General features: G+C 35.1%; 1 long non-coding RNA gene across 1 annotated transcript; it reads left to right on the forward strand.

The window, feature by feature from the left end:
* The first annotated feature begins 9456 nt into the window (after positions 1-9456).
* Positions 9457-13156, forward strand: LOC145068899 (uncharacterized). Its single transcript, XR_013689174.1, has 4 exons — positions 9457-9563; positions 9754-9875; positions 10078-10151; positions 10250-13156. It is a non-coding gene; the product is annotated as an uncharacterized LOC145068899 (long non-coding RNA).
* Positions 13157-19739: the final 6583 nt, after the last annotated feature.

Consider the following 19739-nt stretch of genomic DNA (forward strand, 5'->3'; position numbering starts at 1 on the left):
ATAGTGCCTTCCGAAGTCGACAAACTTCACCTGGTTGGTGAGCAATACCAGGGGGAGGAGACATGTATACTTCCTCATGAAGATCACCATTCAAGAAAGAATTCTTGACATCTATCTGACAAATCTTCAATTGGCGAATGGAAGAAACTGCAATCAAGGTGCGAACAATCGTCATTTTTGCAATAGGAGCAAATGTCTCCTCAACGGATCCATCAAACTTTGTTTTGATTTTATAAACCCAACGACAACCAATCGTGTGTTTTCCGGGTGGAAGCGGAACCAGATCCCATGTATGAGTCTGATGCAAGTTCCTCAGCCATAGTGGTCTGCCAAAGCGGATCAGAAACGACCTCTTTATAGGATGTTGGCTCAGAGAGACAGTGTACATTAGCAATAAAGGAGGCAAAAATCGGTGAGTAAGAGGAATAGACAAAGTCAGGAAGCTTTGTGAACTTCTTATTACGATAAGGCCTCGATGGAGGGGGCCTTGATGATTTGCAGGCAGAGGATCAATGATAGGTGGTGGATCAGCAACAAGTGGTAGATCATCAATGTCAATGCTAAACGGATCAATAGTATGAAGCTCCTATCGGGTTGCATCATGTGACTAAACAGGACTGCTATATAATGGAATATGCTCCAAAATGTGACATTGGAGATACATAGAGTTTCTGATTCGAAGGATCGTAGCACCGATAACCTTTCTGACCTATATTGTATACCAGAAAAACACAAAGAGCTGATTTTGAAGACAACTTATCTCTCTTTACATGAGGCTTCAAGACAAAACATGTACACCAAAACAATCATAATGAACAATAATCTGGGAGTTTTCCAAACTGATGGGTTATTAGCACTACATCAGTCATATGGTGCAAATGCAAAACCCTAAACTTTGGATCTAGGTTTATATAATTGTACATGCAATAATCATCCGAAGCTCTTAAACCCTAGATCTAGCATACTATGAATGAAATTAGGGTTTAGATATTTCCTTTGATTGTTATGTAGCAATAACAATCTATTCTTTCTTGTAGCTGGCTTCAGAAAGCTTACTGCCTCAAGTGTTGCACTTCTAATGGAGTCACAAACACCATAAGCAATAAGGATGAAGAAGGAGAAGGAGAAGGAGAAGAGGAGAGGCACCAAAAACGTCTAGAAACCCTAAGGAATCAGTTGGCCACGTTTTTGGGGCTTAGGGTGTAACGTCCCAAAAATCACGACTGAAATTTTTTCTTTAAATCATTACTAAAACCATATTTATAAAAACATGTCATAAAGCATAACATAATTCAGAGTATTAATTCCAAAACATAATTTCATTATCAGAGTAAAACATCCCAGACTGACTAATCAATGGTGTGTGCCATGCGATCACCCCGAGCATTGAAAATCGTAAGCACGAAGCTTAGTGAGTTCCCCCAACCTACCACATACCCTGCATAAACAAATACTACACATACTGGGCCACGCCCGCTACCTCGGGCCTCGCCCGTTACAACGGCCTCACCGCTCCAGGCCCTGCCTGGCTTCGAGCCCCGCTCAGATACAGATTTGTTTTACTTAGGCCTCGCCTGTCACTAGGCCTCGCCCGCTAACATATACTAACACATAAACATATCACAACACATAAGCTAAACATATACTAATGAATCCTGTCCTAAGGCCTCGCCTATCTTGGGCCTCGCCTTTGTCCTGTTACTGATGAGTCATGGAACCCCGTCCACGCTCCTACTGATAGTGAGATACGGGCCCAGCCCACACTCACTCCTTCCCTAGCTTGGGCCTCGCCCTTGTTCTACTGCTAATGAGATGTGGAACACCGTCCACAGTCTGCTGTTGGTGAGATACGGGACCTCGCCCACACTCATCTCCCTACCAGACACATACAAGTATCACACAAACAACAAGTATACTCTATCATGTAAACCATTCCTTGGGCACCCACCCGCTATCAATGAACCTTGGTCCTAAATATCATACTGGCATACAGTGCCTAGGGCTAACCCATGGGCCTTCTTACTCATATCTACATGGGCTGGCATTGTGGCCTTAGACCTATCCACACAAAGGGAAACTCACCTGCACTGCTGAACTTGCCGATGACCCTCTGGCTGTTGTCCGATAATTCTTTGAACCGTTGCTCCTCTAGCTCCCCGAGCTATCAATATCAATATCATATAACACTCAGATCCAAACAAAACTCTAGAAGCCAACTAAGTCAATTCTTGACAAAGTCAAAGTCCTGGTCAAAGTCAACCTTCCTGACTTACCCTACTTGCCGAGTCAGACCGTTGACTCGTCGAGTCACCCTGACGACTCGTCGAGTTCCACGATTTCCGCGTCCCATCCTGACCAACTCACTGAGTCCCCACTCAACTCACCAATCTAAGTCTTAACCCAAAAAGGTTAGTGCTTCGCGACATGACTCGTCGAGTCCAAGAACAGACTCGCCGAGTCCACGACAATCTTCAACAGACTCGCCGAGTTGTTCTTCCAACTCGTCGAGTCCATGCCCATCTTCATCCAACTCGCCGAGTCCACCCATGTGACTCGCCGAGTCGCTTCAGTCCTTAATCCATACAATGGATTTTCGAGCCATGCAGGGGCTCCAAATCATAGATCCATTCTTCCCAAGTCTATTCCCCACGTAAAGTTGCAAACTTTACGTGAAACCAAAGAGATATGGGCTTAAAACACTCTAGGGCTAGGTTTTGTGACCAAGGGGCTTCACCAATAACTTATTGGCGTAAACTTTATGGCTTTTTGGATCCTTAATAGCCTAGATCTGAGGTGGCAACCTCAGATCTACTCCAAACTCGGAATAAACCTCCTCCATACTCAAAAATGCCCAAAACTCAACCATAAGATAGATCTAATGCAATAGGGTCAGCTTATTACCTCAAGGGATCTGAAAAGTCACACCAACTCTGGATCTAAAGCCAATCCTTGAATCACCAAAGGTTCCCTTCCTCCTTCTTCCTTCAAATCACCCAAAATGGTAAGAAAGCTTTAATGTGCTAAAATGTAGGCTTAGGGTTTCGTGTTCTGGATAAGAGAGGCTATAGAGAACCTTAAGGGAGAGAATGAGATGTTTATATAGTGCACAAAGTCCTGGATTTAGGGTTTTCCTCTTCAGACCGGACTCGCCGAGTCCTCTTGCCGACTCGTCGAGTCGGTCACTTACTCCTCGACCCGGATCCCGCTCAGACTCATCGAGTTCCACCCTAGACTCGACGAGTTGACCCCCTTGACTTAGGGGTTTCCTTTCCTTTCTTGGTCTTTCTGATTATGGGTGTTACATAGGGGTCCTTATTTATAGTTAGGCTATTAGGGTTTGCAACTAGGAAACCCTAATCTGACTGCTTAAGCCCTAAGCAGCCCATGGACTCCTTTTAGAACATCCCTTGGACGAATTCCTTATGGGCTTCCCATAGAATTCGTCCAACCTATATTCCAAAGTGATCCATAGCCCAATTGCAATTATCTTATTATTACAATATTAGTCCCCTAAGTTTAATTAATCTCTTTTAGCCAAAAAGTTAATTCTTAATTAATTCTTGACTAATATTAATTAAACAATATGATTTCTCCTTTAATATATTATTATCATAATATACTAATAAATCATAATTAATCCTCTCTCTCTCTCTCTCTCTCCCTCTCTCTCTCTCCATAAATCATCATATCAAGTTGCTTTGATGAAGGCAACCCAAAAGGACCATGCACCATCGGGTCAAGTACATACCAAAATAGTTATGGACATAGACACTAATCCAACACAAACAACATTTCATAAGGAGACTTCCCCGAAGTGTACATTGTAGGAATGCGATTAATAACATAAGTGGCACTATGAAAAGCTTCTCCCTAAAACGTATTGGGAACTTGAGTAGAGAGTAGTAAGGATCTAGCACTTTCTAGGAGATGTCGATGTTTTCTTTCTGCAACACCATTCTGCTGAGGATTGTCTATATAAGATGATTGATGTATAGTGCCATTAGATGCTAATAATTGTTTAAAATGATTGGAGGTAAATTCTCCTCCAAAATCACACCGAAAACATTTTATGACAGCAAAGTGTTGAGTCTTGACAAGAGCTATGAATTCACTATATATGGTGAAAAAGTCAGACTTGAACTTCATAAAATAAACCCACATGTACCGAGTGTAATCATAAATGAATGAAACATAATAGTTAGCTCCTGATTTGGAGGTGATCGGAGAGGGACCCACACATCAGAATGCTTAATATTAAAGGGAGCAACAGAATGAGTGACACTTTTATTAAACAGTAAAGCAGAAAATTTTCCCAGTTTACAACCACAACAATCAGAAATATCATCAAATTTCAAAGAGCCTAACACACCATTAGAAACAAAAAACTATAAATGAGTCGCTGACACATGTCCCAAACGAGAATGCTAAAGATAAAAAAGAGACTATGAAGGGTTTAAACAAAAAGACGACAAATCGACACTAGATGCAGCAACATCAGCAACATGTAGTTGCTCCAAGACATAAAGCTCCCCAAGTCTACGGCCTATCCCAATCACCCTCCGAATGAATAAGAAAAGAAGACCCAACAACCAGATTTACACAACTGACTGACCGATGAAAGATTCAAAGTAATTGTAGGAATGTAATACACATCTGTTAAAGATATATAAGGAGTGACAATAGAACCAACACCCTCAACTGACATAGGTGTAGCACTAGCAGACAAAACAGAGATAAGTGTACGAGAAGATAATGAGGAAAAAGATGACAATTGTGATGACATGTGATGAGATGCACCATAATCCAATATCCACAAGGATGAAGGAATACCTAATGTGTTGGATGAGGAATAACCTAAATGAGACATGGAAGCTGACATGGTAGTTGGATTGGTAGCTAAGAACTGTCTGAACTGCTCAACAATCTGTGGATCCAAGGGTGATGGTGGTGTGAAATATATTTCATTCTCTACTGAAGGTGTAGCAGCAACGTACTGTGGTGGCCTAAAAGATGAAAATGAGGGACGTGACTGTCCAGAAAACTTGTTCTGTTTTGAAGACTAAGAATGTGCTGGTGATCTTGTTTATTATTGGTGTTGATTTCTCTTGCTTGTCAACAAAGGGCAATTTGCCTTCCGATGGTTCTTCTTTTTACAGAAAGCACACTCATGAATGCAACTCTGGGACGATTTTGGTTTGAAGATTGAGGTCGTTGTGGAACAGCAAAGACAGCAGGAGTGGCTATCTTGGGAGCTTTGTCAGCATGGGACTTGATACGAGTTTCTTCAGAAATCAACTCATGAACAACCAAATCAACAGTGGGAAGAGGTGTATGATGCAAGATTGATCCACACAAACCTTCAAATCTAAACGTAATTCCATCAAGAACTGAACCAAACATCGCTCTTCCCTTCTATCAATATAAGGCTTAAAAGCCTTCAACACGTCAGGTTCTGTAAGAGCTAACTGATCCCACGAATCCGACATAGCTGCATAAAATTCCTGAGCATTGAGATTGTTCTTTTAGAGGGCTCGAATATCAAACTCTAACTAATATTGCTTTGCAAAGTTAGACTGAGTAGACAACCTAGCCAAGTGATCCCAAACCTCCTTTGTCGTGTCATGCTTTGCCAACTGAGTACCAATAGACTGGATGACAAAATTATTAATCCAAGTAATGATCTTGGAGTTATCAGTCTCCCATGAATCCAATGGTTGCATAATTATCGGAATTCTCGTATGTTGGTTTCTTCTTGCCACCTGTAACAATCCCTCACATAGTCTTGCCCCGCAAGAAACTTTTCATAACATAACTCCAATAGGCATAGTTTTTGCCATCAAGTTGAATACTAATGGACTGAATATAATCATCTCTTGGGTTCATATTTCAATATCATTCAAACAGTAAATACGAGTAGCAGAAAAAACAATCAAGATCTCGAAATCAACAACAATAGACAAAACAAAACCCTCAAAACCGACAAAACGAACAAATCAAACCAAACCGAATACAGAAACGAGCAAGAAAACCATACCGAAATTGAAAACAGTGTCAATGAACAGTGCACATGAACAATGCCGATGAACAGTAACGTTGATGAACAGTGTCACCAGTGAACAGTAACACTAGTGAATAATAATGTCGATAAACAGTAACGCAAATAGTGTCGGCGGTGAACAGTACTCGCCGATGAAACAGTACCCACCGATGAACGGTAACTCCTTGATGAACAGTAATCGTGAACAATAATATCAATGAACTGTAATAGGTGAACAATGCTGATGAACAGTAACTCGCCCCCAAAAAACGAAAAGTACAGATAATCAACCGAGCTCTGATACCATGTAAACTAACAAGTGAAAGACATATAACAGCTAGAGTTTCGTATTATTATCAAAGAAAAGTACAAATACAATGAGAGGGAAAAACATAATATATAGACTAGCTAATTAGGGTTTCCTAGCGAAAAGGCCCAATCATAAAATCTAATACAAAATAAAGCCCAAAATCTTATTAGGCTAACAGTCTAAAGCCTCCATTTTATTCAAATCTAGCAATTCTGTAAAGAGAGAAGCTCTAGAATGAAGCAACTCATAATTACCCTCTTCATTATCAATTTTTTGATCAACCACAACTAAAGCTTCTTTAAGATCCAATTTCCTGTGTTTTTTTAAACAAAACTCCTTATGCCTTTGCTTTAATTGGGTTTTTAAAAACCGAAGCTTCCTTTTCAAACAAATCAACGCATTATTATAATTTACCCCATCATTCTCCCATGAAAAACGAACCACCTTATCAAAATCATCTAAAAGAAACCATGAGTGAAGGAAACGAAAAGGGGAAGGACCGTAGTCCAAGACCATATCCCGTAAAAGAATAGGACAATGATCAGAAAGATGTATGTCCAACACAAGGCCTGAAATATTTGGAAATAGCTCTAAAAAACCCTAAGAGACCAGAAAACGATCTAATTTACTCATTTTCTCACCCGAGGATAATGACCAAGTATAATTAAACCACCAAAAGGAACATCCAAGTGGAAAAAAACTGCAATGAAATCGTTAAATGCAAGAAGCCCTGAAGCATTCAAAGTCAACCCAAAACGTTCTGCTTCACTTCTCACTTCATTAAAATCTCCCATAACAAGAACATGATCATCCCATCTGTTAATAAATTGCAATAAATAATTCCACAACATACATTTTTCACCCAAATCTTGAGGCACATAAACCGAAATCACCATAACTTTTTTATTAAAGGCCTTCCATAGGCCTTCAACGATGATAAAATAATCCGACATAGCAACTTAATCTTTAAGAATATTAGAAGGATCCTAAACTACCAAAATACCCCCTGAATTCCCCACTGAAGCACTAGAAGCTGAAATAAAAGAGTTATTACCTCATAATTTTCGAATAAAAAAATTACTAATATTCTCCTTCTTAGTCTCCTATATAGATAAAAAAATAATCTTGTATTTAGAACAAAGTTTCCAAATCTAAGATTTTTTCTCTTTATGGCCAATACCTTGGACGTTTAAAGATAAAACATTCATCTATAAACATTCTTGCTTCCATGATGACTAATAATATACTCCACATTCTTTAAACAACCTTCCATATTGAATCCCATAGCTTGCCTTATTGAAACAAACCCATCAAGCTTAGAAAGAAAAGAATAAGAAGAATTAAGCATAATCGGAGGTTCAACCTCTACTTCTGTTGATTTACTCTGACCAAAACCATTATCTTGTTGCACACATTCACGCGATTTACCCTGCATGGCAGCCGGCGAAGACCGAACATCTTGAAGATCATGCAAAGAATCATTTTTTGGAGCAAATGGAACATCTGGAACCTCATCTCCATGTAAATCAGCAACAAGAAAAACATTATTATCGTCACCAACTTGAACAACCTCGCTTCTCACCGGAGGAGTAAACCTCAAGTCCTCGACTTTTTTCTCCCAAGCAAGCAAATTATAAATTTGAAAAGGATCCTCATAAACTACTTTTGAATCGTTCACTTTCTTGTTATTACCTGAACCCACAGTTCTTTCATCAATAATATTCTCAACTTGAACCTGATCATCGTCACTATTAATATGATCAGTGTGAGTTAAAGGATCTTCCTCACCAGAATCATCTTCATCTTCATCTTCAATATACTTTGGATTCCAACCGATTACTTCTATGGCATGAATAAAAAAACACCTTGCCTTCAACAATTATTTTAAATGTCTCCATAACAATCTATGTTACCTTAGTTTTAACGCACAACCTTTTCCGAAACAAATTATTAGGATCCTTTGCATACAAAGATCCCCCCCCCCCCATCTTTGAGTAATTTTAGTAAAGGAATTATTAGTCCATGCAATTAAGGGAACACCCTCTATATCAAGCCAAATAATCCGGTCCTCCACAATAAAATTCTTCGTCCATGGTAATAAAACTGAGAACCAAGATGAAGCACCCCTATGTTTCTTGAAATTGTCTTTGGCTTTAATTGAATTAAACTCCAAGGAAACCCAATAACCCCCATATATCTCAAAGTCATGTCATCAAAATCTACTGAATCACATATTTCTCATAGCTTAGATAAACTCCCAAACTCCTTAACCTTACCCACTAGAGTACGAGAGAAATCCTTATCAAGCAAACAAGAATCATCAAGAACTAGAGCAGGGAAATTAGACGAATGATTGATCTTCTTATTCATATTAAAATTACCTCCAACGAATCCAACATAAGAATGATTCCCATTTCTTGACTAATTATGAGTATTTATCTCCATGTGATCATTACCACTTCCAACATTCACAGTTTTCTTGACGACAGTGACCAATCCACACAATGCAAAGATTGGAAACAAGCAATTCAAGATTGGCCACATTAATAAAACGAACAAACGCATACCTCTTACCAGCCTTGGATTTTCCTTTAGGTATAAAAACGTCTACCACATTCCCATACAACTCACATGTTTTCCATAAATCTTGTACATATAATTCTTCTGGAAAATTAGTAACATAGATTGAATGGGAAACCTGTTGTACCAAAAACGAATTAGAACACCTCTTCACCCTTTGCCAATCTTCCATGAATCGAGAAACTGAAGAAAAAACGAGCAGATCATGTTGACTGGTGTTTGTTCCCGCCGGGGAAGACGACCCCAAAATCGCTTAGGGTTTTTTTATATTTGTGGCTCTATCTCCAAATTCTAGCTACCAACCACCAGCAAGGATGACCCATGGGCCTGGGCAAGCTAGGCGAATGCCATGGGCCCCCAAACGCCAAAGGGCCCCATATTTATACCTGTTATTGGGTTATATTAGTTGCAGCCCATATTTTTTAAGCCTATATTAATCACAGTCCATATTTTTTTGGCCCAAAATTAACTCCTACATTGCTGCGCCCAAATTCAAGATGCGGGAGTGTGACCTACCGTGTTTGAGTTTCTCGGTTCTAATTTCCAAGACTCAATTGAATCTTCGGCAGTTCGGCTTCTCTTCAACTTCGCTAGTTCACTTCCATGGAAAATCCAAACGACACACCATCTCTAATGGTTAGTTCTCGATTCTCCTTCTTCTATTTCTAGTTCAAGACTTCAAGTTAATCGGTTACCCTTCTCCAATCTCCTCCTCTTCTCTGAATTTTGATTTTCTGATTCGCCATCGCCAATTAGTCGATTACGGATTACATAATACTCATTCACTATTTCCCTTCTATTTTCCGATTTCATTTTTCTGAAATAGCTGGTGTAGTGGTGTTGTGGTGGTTCTCTTTCTGATTTCTGAATCCTTTGGTGAATCCGTGAATGGTGATTTCGGATTTTGTATGAACTTTGAAGACTGAGTATAGTACAACACTTTGATCCGTGAGTCTAATTTTTTAATCTATGAACTATTTGTCTATTTTGTTTAGAGTAGGCAATGGAATGAGATTTAATTATTGATTTTGATTAAATAAACTTCTGTAAAGTTGATTTTGTTATGAATGATTAATCAGATTTGAGATTTGAGATAATAAGATATGAAATAAATTTTCTAATCTCTTTGTTTAACTGTTTTTATGTTCAGATAATAAGATTTGAGATTGTTCAAAGATTATTAACAGCTAAGCTGGTTACAAACTTACAACCTACTGCCTACATGTAATTTCTTTTTTAAAAAAATTTAATCTATTTTCTGTGATTTTGCTAAATTTGAAATTTCTCATATTTAAAGATTATTTTGTATTTTTAATCTTTAGATTTCTCATTGCTTCGGGAACAAAGGATTAAGGATATAATCTTATAAACAAGCAACATAAAGTCAACTGCTGAGCAACCACATTAGCCATCAGGTAGTCTACTTCCTTTTATTTTGTTAAGTTGTTTTTTGTGAATCCGTGTGATTGTTTGTTATCAGTTATCTTGATTGTTATTTGTTAAAAATGCCTCCTAGAAAATATATATCTGGAAGTAAAAAATGAAAACAAAAACAAAAAATTGAACAATTTAATGATTCTAAAAAAGGATCTATGAATAAGTTTGTAAAAAAAGTAAATTCTTCTAATGTAGAAGATAATGTTGCACATAAAAATGTTTTTGGTGAAGAAGATAATGTCATACATGAAAATGTTTCAAATGAAAATGTTGTTATTGACGATGAAATTATTAATAATGAAGATGTTAATTTTTCTCATTAAAATGTTAATATTACAAATGAGAATGAAAATGAAAATGGCATGAATAATAACAATGAACAATTTATTTCACCTTTAGATATATATGATCCTAGTAATTGGAATAATCTTGATAATAACTTAAGAGATCTTTTGATTGAAAAATGGCCAATAAGAGAAACAAATTTTTTGTATCCTAAAGATAATTTATCTAGATATTTTTCTTATACTTCTTATACTAGAAAGTTAAGTAATGGTGAGACGAGTGATCGAAAATGGCTAATTTACTCAAAACAAGTTGATAGAGTGTTTTGTTTTTGTTGTAAATTGTTTAAACCTAATAATTATGTTACTAAAATTTCTTTAGCAAATGATGGATTTAATGATTGGAAACATCTATTTGATAGGCTTAACGAACATGAAAATAGTTCCCAACATCTTTTTTGTATGGATTATTGGGATGAAGTAAAAACAAGATTGGATAATAACAAAACAATTGATAAAAATTTACAAAATAAAATTTTAACTGAAAAAAAAACGTTGAAGTCAAGTTTTAAAAAGAATAATTGTTGTCATCAAATATTTGGCAAAATACAATTTGGCTTTTCGAGGTTGTAATGAAAAACTTTTTCAAGAATCTAATGACAATTTTTTGGGAGCAATTCAAATGATGGCATAATTTGATGTTATAATGCAAGAGCATGTTAGACACATAGAAAATCATTAAACTCATCTTTATTATTTAGGGCACAAAATTAAAAATGAAATCATTACTATTTTAGTTAATAAAGTTAGAAATTCTTTAATTAATATTATAAAAGAATCAAAATATTTTTCTGTTATCCTTGATTGCACCCCCGATGTTAGCCATCAAGAACAAATGACTCTAGTTATTCGATGTGTGAACATGTCTAATAATAAAATAAAAGTTGAAGAATTTTTTGTAGAATTTTTGAAAGTAGAAAACACATCAGGTTTAGGACTTTTTAATGAGTTATTAAATGCAATTAAATCATATGGTCATAATATTGATGATGTAAGAGGACAAGGTTATGATAATTGTTCTAACATGAAAGAAAAACACCAAGGGGTTCAAAAACGATTACTTGAAATTAATCTGAAAGCATTGCTTATGTCATGTGCTTGTCATAGTCTTAACCTCACTGTTAGTGATATGGCTCATTCTTGTGCTAAAGCTATTTATTTTTTTTGGAGTTTTGCAACACATTTTTGTATTATTTTTGGGTTCAAATAAAAGATGGTCTATATTACTTGATAAAGTCCCTAACTTAACGGTAAAATCTTTATCTAATACTCCTTGGGAGAGTCGAATAAAAAGTGTCAAAGCCATTAAGTTTCAAGCTCCTCATATAAGGGATGCCTTGGTAGAATTATGTTCATTATGTGATGATGCAAAGTCTAAAAATGAAGCTGAAAGTTTAGTTCATGCTATTGAAAGTTATGGATTTTTACTTGGTATGGTAATTTGGTATGATATTTTATTTGCTATTAATAAAGTTAGTAAAAAAATGCAAACAAAAACTTTGTGTATTGATGCCACAATTGATCTATTAAAAAATATGATGACATTTTTTAAAAATTATAGAAATGAAGGTTATGCCCTTAGTATAGATAATGCTAAGGCCATTGCATCGGATATGGATGTTAACCTATATTCCTAAAAAACGACAAATTATTAAAACAAAACAATTTGATGAAACTAATTGTGAAAATATTTTACTATCACCTGAAAAATCATTTAGAATCGAGTATTTTATATATATTGTTAGACGTGACAATTGCGTCATTAGAGAGTAGATCTGAGCAATCAACAATCTTTGAAAATATTTTTGGATTTTTATATGATTCAAAAAGGTTAAAGTCATTGGATGAAATTGAACTTAAAACAAGTTGTACTAATTTTGTAAATAAGTTTACTCATAATGACTTATGTGAAGTGGATTTAAATGATTTTATTACGAAACTTAAAGTATTAATAAAGACTTTGCCAAATGTTGTTATGTTATTGATTGAAATTTTAGAGTTTGCCAAAGGTAAAGATTGTTATCCAAATGTTTGTATTGCATATAGAATTCTATTAACCATACATGTTACTGTAGCATCATCAGAAAGAAGTTTTTCAAAACTAAAATTATTAAATAATTATTTGAGATCATCAATGTCACAAGAAAGATTAAATGGTTTGACTATGTTATTCATTGAAAAAGATTTGTTGGATAATATTGAACTTGATTTTATAATTGATGACTTTGCATCTAAAAAAGCTCGTAAATGTAAATTTCTTTATATTTTTCTTTGTTATGTTTATGTATATTGGTTCAGAGCATGTTCTGGCATTTTAATTTTTTTTTGTATTAATAGTTGTTAGGTTGTTTGGCTTCCGGGGCCTGTCCCGAAGCCCTTTTTTTCATAGGTGGGGAGTCATTAGCCTTCAATTGTATTATTTTTTTTAATTAATAAAAATTTCCGGAGGTACCGTTTCCTTTACAAGAAAAAAAAATTATAAGGGTCCCAATTTTTTTTTGCCCCGGGCCCCAAAACTACCAGTTAGTTTTGTCAAAATCGCTGTTTAGTTAATATGTGAAATCAAACATTATATATATATATATATATATATATATATATATATATATATATATATATATATATATATATATATATTCAAATAACATTTTATTATCTGTAACAAGAGAACAAAGTTGACGAATTAGATGTGTATTGCAAGTTGTAAAAGTTGACTCGTATTAAGGTATACGGTTTAGTAAAACTTATCGTTATTTTGTTATCAAAATATATGTATATTTTTTAATTGAAATTACAATAATACTCCATCTGTTTTGGTTAAATTCGCAGTTTATATCCAAAATTTGAAAAATTGATAGGATGCATCCCAATGATTTCATTTTCTTACCATTTTGGTCCATGATCCATATAAAATACATTTCTAGTATCTTTTTCGTTATTTATTTCTTTATGAAATTTAATAATAGAAATTTAAAAAGGGCTCACCTTACCCCCCCCCCCCCCCCCACCCATACTACAACCCTATCATCTCCATCTCCAAAACCTTATCCATTATTCCCTTTTGACTTTCCATCCCAACCACTCGCACCACCGCCTCCCTCTATCTCCAATAGCCGTCATCCACCATCTTCATCGCCTCCCAAGTCCTTCCATCTTTCTCTCTTACCATGCTCGATTTATGTTTGAAAACCCATTCCATCTCTTATTACTTATTTCTTGTTCCACCACCACCATAATAGCAACTTTCACCACCAACCACTACTCCCATCACCTCTCTTTCCTTTAACCTCCACCTCCACCTGGTGAATACAAGTTCCGGAGTCAAAACCATATATGTTTCTTTCCCATAATAATTCTTGAACCATATATAACAACAATGTCCTAGATTAAAGTTGTATCGTCAATGACTTCAACATGAAATGAGTTGTGATTTCCTAAGGAACCATGTTTGTTCCATTCGCTTTGTCCGATTCCACAGGCTAATTGTGAAATCTGAAATTTGGTGGATTGATTGATTTCAATGATACATTCACAAAAAATACAAACAAAACTACGATGCGGCTGTGAATCATGTGTCTAGGTCTTCTTCGATTCATATAAGTTAATTTCGAAGCAATGAAAAAGATGTAAATGAGTCTAGGATATATGCACACTATACACCTAATCAAATTCTTGAGTTGGCTCTTGATTGATTTTTAATAGTGAAAAGTTCATAGTGATAGTAGTCATGGTCATCGGAATGAGAAGAACAGAGGGGATGGTGTACGAAGATATGAATAGAAAGAAGAAGGGGTGTGTGGATTTTGGTTGACCCTCTTTAATTTTCTAGGGTTGTTGACTTAAATACACATGAAGGTCACATTTGGTTTTAAATGACCATTTAATTTTTTTTGAACCCGTAAGACCATTAAACTCAAAACTTACCTGTCTAAAATAACATTTTTTTTTAAATTATCAGGTTTCTCGGTTAAATTTCTAATGTGTACATCGACTTTAGATAGTCAAAGGTTTACATTGCCACCTAGACATATCCATGAGAACTTGAGAGATTAAATCCTAATCAAATGGGAAAAGTTGCAACTCTTACCCTTCATCTTCAATTGATGCTCTAAGACGCAACAACTCAAGGTCGTCACCTCCAGATGCACATATCATCATCCTTCCCATCTCTGTTCTTAATATCATATCTTTTTTAGAAAACCATGTTTGCTCACCTTTGTTTTGGATCTCATCTCGACACATACATCATTGCTAACACCAGACCTCTAGTCAAACTCCAAAAGAATTTTAATGGCGGGATGATGGTTGATGGCAAAAAAGTTCAATCAAATCGGCGTACGTGATCAATGTAGTGATAGTAGTTCCCATATGCCGAAATCACTCGAGTTTCAAAAAGTTCAATCACATCGTGTATAGCTTCAATGCAAAATTTGTGACATCTCCTATTTTCCATAACCAATTGAAACTTTTTATTTACGCTTTAAAATAATGAATTGTCTTTGTTGTGGAAAATATCAGTTTAATAAAACATTTTGAGAAAACAAATATTACTTCATAATATTAAAATACCAAGGATGTCATAATTAATATCCAACATAGATTATAGCGTAAATACTTAAAGGTACTGAAAACTATTAAATGCTAATCTCTTATTGCACTCGGCATCTTACTCAAGTTCCGACACTCTTAAATCCGCTACATGTGATGCATATAAATTGAGTGAGTCAAGTTTGGGAATCTTGGTGAGATACATAGGGTTTTCAAGCCCATAATATTTAATGATAATAAATCTTATTAATTATCAGGCAAAACAAATATTTCCAAGCAATATATATATATATATATATATATATATATATATATATATATATCCAACATAAATATCTATAAGACAATCTAACCATACATATATGGTTCAACCGATTCTCACAAATCCTAATTCAACGATTATCTGGAAGAATCACCTTACCCGATGAACTATTTGAGAAACTAAATGACTACACGGCAAGGGGAGTCCTTGGCCAATGTAAGTCATTTAAAAAGGCAACCAATGTTTAGAGTATTTGATAAATATGGTATCCCATTTTATATACTATTGTAGGTTATAGTTCCACACTAGCAACGTAATTTATAAGATTGTCTAGAATAATCGAGTGTTATCACCCTACTCTAATAGATGACTCAGACATACCTTCTAATTGTCCGAATTAGACACACCATTTCTGGATGTCTAGAAAAAGGAGGACTACTACACTCCACTTTAATCTCACATTTTTCCTCAAAATGAGACTATTCGATTATTCAACTTGCTTTTAACTAATCATCATTTTCAACCCTTTGTTTATAATTAAACAAGACTATAATAAAAGCAAATAACTTCTAATACATTTCTTGGTTATGCAAAACTATCATAAAACAAGATATACAAACAGAACATAATACATATATTTAATATCTATTTAACCCTTTACGTAATAAATTCTTTTATTTAAGATTATGCTCTTGAAAGTAACTATGCACTCACCTGGTTAAAAGTGAAAGAATTTTAGTTAAGTTTGTGCTTCTCCTAACATTTCAACTCTTTTCTTTTAAAAGACCTAGATATAAATATTACTCTGTTTCATTATCGTTTATATTATTTGTGACTAAAATAATAGTTTCTTAGATTAATCAATAATCACAAAAGAATACTGAATTATAGTTGATAAGGAACGACCATGTAAGATCATATCATATGTAAGATCCTTTTGGCATACATAGTACACTGTTTGGAAAATTCACTTTGAACACCTCACAGATCTGGCCTAGACATCATTCCCGTATGTAGATCTATCAGTATAACGACCAATATTACTGATAAATATTTTTTATAAGTTCATAATAACGACTAAAAACCTAAATATAAGTTATAATTAAAGTACGGTAAACATAACTCAACTTATTTAGCGAAAAATCGAAAACTGCACACGCATAACTTTAAAATTGAAAGCTCTATTTCACCGGGCTCTCTGGCCCTACAGGGCTTCACTACTAACACCTAAGAACTCCTAAAGTTAGGTCTCAAGATTTTGGGACAGTTTGGAGAGGATTGGTGAAGAAAAAGAGTGAAAACGAGGCTATTTATAGAATTTTTCAGAAAGTGCGTTGTGCCTGCCACGTGTCAAAATATGCATGCCAGGCTTAGGGAGGAAGGGTTCAACCAGATTGCGACATGTGTCGCTCATCCGTGGTGCCAAGTGTCATGATCTCGGCGGTCGAATTTCTAGATTTTTTAAAAATCGTAATGTTTGAATACGAGCATCATTTTTAACGTTCTTTATATCACGTGTTTCGTATCCATGAGTACAATAACTTTTATTTAGAATTCGTCGGCTAATTTGCATTTTGTTTTTCATTTTACGGTTCGAGAAAGCTTACACTATAAATGATGCTACGAAACTTATAACTTTTTCGTATGAGCTCTGTTTTCGACGTTCTTGATATCGACAGGTACTGCAACTTTCATTTATATTGATTTGTCCAACGAGCAACCGGGTTTCGATTTAATTTTTATGACACACATAGTTGTATCGTGTAGAAAACGAAACTTTGAAAAATCATAATTTTCTCATATGAAGTTAAATTTTGGCGTTCTTTATATTTACGAATACATATTCATGACTACTATGACTTTCGTTTAGATTATTTATCCTAAATATGCTTTTATTTTTATTTGATATTTTTTAGCTTTTCGTTATGTTTTTAACCGTATTTTTATACAAATATTATATTATTATAAAATTTATCTATATAACATAAATACAATATCATATACCAAGAACACTTTTGTAAACATACAACAAGTAAGTTTATTATTTATTTATCATAAAATTTACATTAATTCGCTAATGTACATGAGGACGATTTGTCTTACTAAAAGTGTGGGCGTTACAAAATTAAAGAAATTAAACACATTAACACGAAATTCAAAAACCTAAAAAACAAAATTGACATCTCCACGGGTAATTAAACGAAGTTCATAACCCGGCAACATCAAAATTCTAGATTAAAAAAAATGCAAAATACAACTCTAGTTATCGATGAATTAGAGGACATTGTAAGGAACTTTGAGAAAGCTTCGTGGAATTCAGGAATTGAATCTTCATCTTCAAATGTTTCATCAACAGTTAACAAAGTTGGTCTGATAAATTCCTTTTGAGCTTTGAGCCTAGCGAATGAGCTCGATCTTCCCTAACCCTTTTCTTCTTCTGCAATTTTGAAGAACACATGGGTTTCGTTTAATTTCCTCATCAGTGTGATCAGACCCATATTCTTTCTGCTCCTTTTGGTGGAAATTAGAGACGCACAATGAGATATAATGGCTTTCCACAGTGAAATATACATTGAAAGAGCATAATTTTATAAAGAAAAAATGATTGAGAAGAAGAATATATTTGGAGTGGTTTTGTTTGTTTGTGAATTATGAGTTCATCCCATCTAATCCCCCCCCCAAAAGCAAAAAAGAAAAGCCCGAAACCCTAGATTCAAGGGAAACCTATCACAATTTAACCAAAGGGGAAATGGGATTCCTCTTAATCAAATTCAAACCTTTTAATCGGAGTTGGAATGAAGATGATTGTGAACAAGATTGATAATATTGCCAGTGGTTTTGTTAATGCAATAGTTTGGTCCACGTGGATATGTAAACTTTGAAAGTCAATGTACACATTAACAATGTGACAGATAAAACTGATAATTTTGAGCAAAATGATATTTTTGACAAGTAAACTTCGAGTTTAATGGTCTAACAGGTCCAAAAAAAAAAGTTAGATGGTCATTTAAGACCATTGAAACTTTCATGTGCTTTTTTTTTGTAACATCCCCAAATTACAAAAGAGATTTTTCATTTAAAATAAGTTAACCAATTAAAACCATTTACTTAAAATCATTCAGTGATATTCATCTGTTTGAAAACCATAAGATTAACATAGTTGAATTGCAAAACAACAGAAACTAATATCTTTGATGCGAGTGTACAGTCTCGCCAAGCTCTTCTTACGAACAACCTGTAATACAATTAATCCACAACTGTAAACATAAAGCTTAGTGAGTTCCCCAATTTACCTTATATTCCACCATACAAACAATGCATACAAAAAAAGTTCTTGGCTCTAGCGTCGATCTGCCAACTCTCCTTTCAACATGCATACAACAGACATAATAACCATACATATTATCCACTGGTACTCTGCCACTAAACTGATTGTTAAGGTCAAAATCCTGGTCTTTCATACATTTTTAGGGGCCAAATCCCAGTCTTTCATACATTTTTCAGGGGCCAAATCCTAGTCTTTTATACAGTTCAAGTTCATATCCATATACTTATCGGGGCCACTGCTAATACCAACGACCACCTTAAGATTATGTAGCCACATGTAGTCAGAAGTCAAATAGACATTCAGACATGTGATCCTTCCCGAAAGTAACAAATTAAACAAGAACCATGCAATAAGGCTTTAGACCAAGAGTTCTTAGGTTATCTAACTTAAACTACATACGACCCCTAGGGTATCCACTCAACGATCAACCAATACTATCATTACCCCAACCAACCATGACACCTAACAATATCATATAATCAACAAGCAAGACCCTGCCGGTCTAGTATACCATGACACAAAGTGTCCTATATTGCACATACATAACAAACAGTTATCCTAGTCAACTAACATACACATACTCTAATAGCACCACTATCCTATCATATAAAGGATATACAATGTCATACGTGACATAACGATAAGACTCACCTAAATCGCAAAACTGAAGAAGCATATCTACACTCTTAACTCCTTGTATTGATCAGACTTGCGAATTGACTATCACCAATTAAAGATCAAACCTCAATCAACAAACCAAATCCTTCAAGTTTGATCAAACTGATCAAAAGTTAACGGTCAACAGTCAAGGAAAGTCAACTGTTAACTAAGTCAACGGCTACTACGTCGTGGCTAGCCCTTAGTCGCGCCTTGGACAAGTCCAAAAAATAGAC

This window comes from Lactuca serriola, chromosome 1 (genome assembly GCF_051521515.1).
Source record: "Lactuca serriola cultivar US96UC23 chromosome 1, Lser_US96UC23_V15, whole genome shotgun sequence".
Lineage (NCBI taxonomy): Eukaryota > Viridiplantae > Streptophyta > Magnoliopsida > Asterales > Asteraceae > Lactuca > Lactuca serriola.